Source organism: Artibeus jamaicensis, unplaced genomic scaffold (genome assembly GCF_021234435.1).
Source record: "Artibeus jamaicensis isolate MK-2021 breed Jamaican fruit bat unplaced genomic scaffold, CSHL_Jam_final contig_414, whole genome shotgun sequence".
Classification (NCBI taxonomy): domain Eukaryota; kingdom Metazoa; phylum Chordata; class Mammalia; order Chiroptera; family Phyllostomidae; genus Artibeus; species Artibeus jamaicensis.
In genome coordinates, this window is record NW_026521822.1 from 1,386,398 (window position 1) to 1,391,470 (window position 5,073).

The 5,073-nt window shown below is 32.9% G+C and overlaps 1 pseudogene; it reads left to right on the forward strand.

Moving 5' to 3' along the window:
* Positions 1-922: 922 nt before the first annotated feature.
* LOC119054197 (PRELI domain containing protein 3B-like) lies at positions 923-3,254 on the forward strand (annotated as a pseudogene).
* The last annotated feature ends 1,819 nt before the right edge of the window (positions 3,255-5,073 follow it).

Consider the following 5,073-nt stretch of genomic DNA (forward strand, 5'->3'; position numbering starts at 1 on the left):
CTCTACCTACTAGCAGTTTCTATTCCTTCATCTCTCAGCCTCTTATGCCTACTAATCTACTTTCTATATCTATGCATTTGTATCTTCCGGATATTTCATATAAATTGAATCATACAACATGTTTTCATGTTGCAGCATGAATCAGTATTTATTCCTTTATAAGATGGAATAATATTCCGTTGTATGGAAATATCACATTTTATTTATCCATTCATTAGTTGATGCACATTTCATTGTTTCTACTTTTGTTTCCCACTTTAGAAGTAATGATTCCATGAACATTCATGTATAAGGTTTGTGTGGATATATGTTTTCAATTATCTGGTTGTATAATTGGAATGGAATTGTTAAAACTTTACAAGGGTTTGCCAAACAGTTTTGCAGAGTAGCTGTACCATTTTACATTTCCACTAAAGATATATGAAAGTTTCAGTTTCTCTACATCCTCATCAACATTTGCCATTAACTTTCCTTTTTATTTAAGCATCAAAATGAGAAATGGTATTGTGTTGTGGTTTTGATTTGTATTTTCTTAAGAAGTAATGATGTTGAGAATCTTTTCATGAGCTTTTTATCTATTTGCATTATCTTCTTTAGAGAAATGTCTATGCAAATTTTTTGCTCATGTTAAAATTGGGTTATTTGTCTTTTTATTATTGAATTCTTTCTTTATATATTCTGCATACAAGTGCCTTACCAGATATATGAGTTGCAAATATTTTTTCCATTCTGTGAATTGTCTGGTAATTTTTTATTGTGTCCCTAAGCAGAAAAGTTTAATTTTAATCAAACCCAATTTATCTGTTTTTTTTTCTTGAATATACAAACCTAATATATAATGAAAGAAATTGAACCAGTGGCCACCTCTGAAGACTGAGGGCAGGCATTAACTTGGAAAGGGCACAAGCAACTTTGTGCAGTGATGGGTATGTTCTCTATCTTGATAATCTATGGATTACAAAGTTATATCTATTGGTCAAAACACTTTGAACTGTACATGTAAGATTTGTACTTATGTGAGCTTTAATTTTAAAAAATAAAACAAAGGACAAGGGCAATACTTGCTTGGTAAACAATAGACATATGTTTCAAGCCAAATTACCTCAATATGTTTGCAAAGACAAAGAAAAAACAGAATACCTGCCATGTGAAGTCTGTAAGAATATAAGGTTCCAGGGGAAAGATACCTTCTAATTGGTTCTTCTCTCTCAGCTGAGCTTTATTGACTCAATCTACCGAAAGAATGTCATTCCACCCAATTAATGCTGTGAACTCTATATATCATACTTTATCAATAATTAATAATAATATGACCCATACACAAACAAGGCTGCTAAAATGTTATCATACTTACCATGTAGTTATTTTAAACAGGGTTTGATTTTCACCAATTATCAGAGATAATGCTTAATTCAAAGTATTTGTTGTGGTGCCTCTGCCAAGAAATATTGAGAGATTAAATTATCAAAAGACCTATGTACTCAAAAATCTCAAGGACATCAAAAACGAGAAAAATCTGAGAAACCATCACAGTCTAAGCAGCCCACATAGAAATAACTAGATGTAATTGATATCCTGGATGGGATCTTGGAACAGAAAAAAGACATTACGTTAAATAAAAACTAAGGAAATCTGAATAAGGTGTAGACTTTATTAATAATAATTTGTCAGTATTGTTTCATTATTTGTAACAAATGTTCTATACTATATATATACATATAGTATACATATACTATACTAATATATGCTGTTTATTTTATTTTTTTATTGTTATTCAAGAATGTTAATAATAGGGGAAATTTGTGCCAGGGATAAGGGGACATACAGAAACTCTCTGTACTAGTTTCTTAATTTTCCTGTAAACATGAAACCACTTTAAATATAAAATCTATTTTGTAAAAAAGACCTATGTGAGTGAGTTGTTTATATTATTGTAGGATCCAGGAAACAAACACTGTGAAACACAACTATTAAAAGACTAAGAAAGGACAGACTTAAAACATGGAGTGCGAAGAAAAGGGGCAGCACCCCAGAAACACAATAGGTGGTTTTAAATGTTTCTGTTACTGTCTTTAGAAGCTCCTTTCCTCCATATGGTTGCTTCAAATATAATCAGCATTAACAATCTCTCCTCTGGCAGCTGCTGTTGTTTCTATTTCCATCCCTTGATAATCTGATTATGGGACATCTGCAAATTCCTCCAAAGAAATTACTAGCATAAAATATTAATGAAAAATGTAGTTGTTTCTGTTGATTTTATAGGGGAAACAGTGAAGACTTATGTTGAATGTGACCTACAATCTTTATTTATCCCTTAAATTGGAGGTTTATAAGGATATTATCGAGGCAGTTAGGGAAGTTTGAGTATACTGAATAGTATACACTGTATTGTATCAACTTTAAATTCCTGAGTGAGATAGTTGTACTGTGGTCATTTAAGAGAATGGCCTTGTTCTTAAGAGGCACATGCTGAAGTATTTAGTGGTGAAGTTTCATGATGTCTAAAACTTTCAAATAATTCAGAAAATACTATACATATACACATTTCTCTCTGTGTCTACTTTTTTTTACCTGCTTATGGATATACAAAATGTAACTACACATCTATTTATAAAGTGTACACACTCAGTGGACAGGAGGTGGCTGAGGGGTGTGGCAAGGGCAGATGTGGCCTTTCCCTCTTTGTGCATTGGGACATACAGATATCACCCAGGCTGAGGCACCAAAAAAATCTAGACTTCACAACATGTCTTTGACCACCTTAGGGAAACTGTTACAATGGTTGCAATGTAGAAATATGTAAACTTTATGAACCCAAGTGTGGTTGGAGTTGATGTACAGGACAAATACATATAAATCACTCTGGAAAGTTGCACAGCCATATACTTCTAAGCTCAGAGTAGTGACTGTTTTCCATTGTGAAATCTCTTATTAGTGCAGCAAAAACCAAAGCGTATGTGTAAGAATGTCCTCCCATAGAGAAACAATGGAACATAAATCTACTAGTACTGCATTTACAGATATGATTTCAGTTAATGAGACTTATGTACCAGCCAAATCCTCAGAAAAACTTTTGACTCAAGAATTCAAAATCACTGTGAAAGAAGTCAGTCTCAGTTATCTTCAAGGCTGAGAAACAATGGATTTGGTAATACAAACATAAATTAAGTGCTGAGATTGACAAATTGACAACATAAGCAAGAGGGAGCATAAGAACATGGATGATAGCAGCAGCAGCATGTGTAGAGAAATAATGATGAAAGTTGGCATACAACACCCAGTCCCCACAGGTCCCTACTAGCTGGCAATATATTTATTTGTTATGTTAAAAATACAACTATATTTTAGGTAGATTTTTAAAATAAGATGAAGAAAGGCTGTGCCACACTTTTGATCAAAACAAAGCGGTGCTGGTTTTTAAATAAAATGGATCATCTGAAATTATTAGTGGTATTTGAAATGACTGCGATTTTGAGGATTCCAGTATCTATGTGAAAAATTAACAGTTTTTGGAAAGTACTTGGAAATTGATGTTAGTCATATTAATTTTATTAAGATAAAATTTTTTTCCCTTAAGGTAGAATTTTAAAGCTTTCCATGTATTAGAAACCTACCTGGCTTTGGACCAACCTTAAAACAAAGCAGAACCACCTTCTAAATATACACAATTGCCCTCCTGCAGTAAACTTCAAGAAAGACCTCACTTTCAAAAGAGAAATTGCATATATTTCAAAGATATTAATTTATGCAAAATAACTTGCTCTACTGTAAAGCACCATTAAAAACCACAGTGTTTTAATTTGGTACTTACATTACATTTTTGGAATAAAAATTATCACTAAAGTAATATTTAACACCAACAAAGATATGATTTCATTGTATTATCAAGTACTGTATTGATTTGCCCAAGATTTTTAACTTACTAAATGTACTACCATTCCTGAATTTGTACTTTATGACTTAGTATGCTGTATCATGGACTGGTTATGTTAACTAAAAAAAATTAATTCATTACCAGAAAAATATATTTTTTTCTCTCTCTCTACATATATATACTGATGTGTATATATAGATAGATAGACCCATATATAGCTACCAATGTGTATATATATACATATATATACTGTGTATATATTACACATACATATATCTCCATGAATATAATATATGGCATATATAGTACATGTGTGTATAGTCTGTCCAGAAAGTATCCAGCCATGGAACCATGTAATATGAAAAATAGAGACATTTATTGAAGAAGATACAAGAAACTGTACATAGGACAATGATGCCTTAGTCCCCTTCAGAGCAGCCACCTTGGGACATCACACAGCTCTCCCCACTGCAGCACATTGTTCCTTCTGGTTTAATAGCAGAAGCCACAGAATGAATTTTGTCATGCTACATTTCATGCCAAGATCCTGGGTCAAAATCTCAGACACAGTTGTTTTTGTAATCTTCAGATCACCTTCTAGTTCTTGCATTGTCAGTTGCCAATCTTTGTTGATTGTAGCATGTACGTGTTCAACATTCTCGGGTATTCTGCTTGTTGCAGGCCTTCCAGAAAGTAGATCACTTTTAACAGATTCTCAACCATCTTTGAAGTATTTGTGCCCCACTTTTATTTGCACTGCATACATTGCATCATCCCCAAAAGCCTTCTGAGTAGTTTCCATGGAGGAATGTTCAAGCTTAACACAAAATTTGATGCAGATTTGTTACTCCACTTCCTCAGTCATTTTGAAGGCAAAGGCCACACAGTACACATGTTCACTTAATGGTGTCTACCATAACCACTGACTAGTACAGTGAAGTCATCATTGTTTATGCATGTTCATTCCAGTCCACTTTCCTTGGCTGCCAGCTTACATCAATGTTGCACAAACCACTCTCATTATATTAACAATGGCTGGACTTTTTCTGGACTCTGTGTATATGTTGTATACACACACATACATATATATACATATATATACACACACACATACATACATACACACACAGAGTCCAGGAAAAGTCCAGCCATTGTTAATATAATATATATAAAAAGTACTATATATACACATATACATA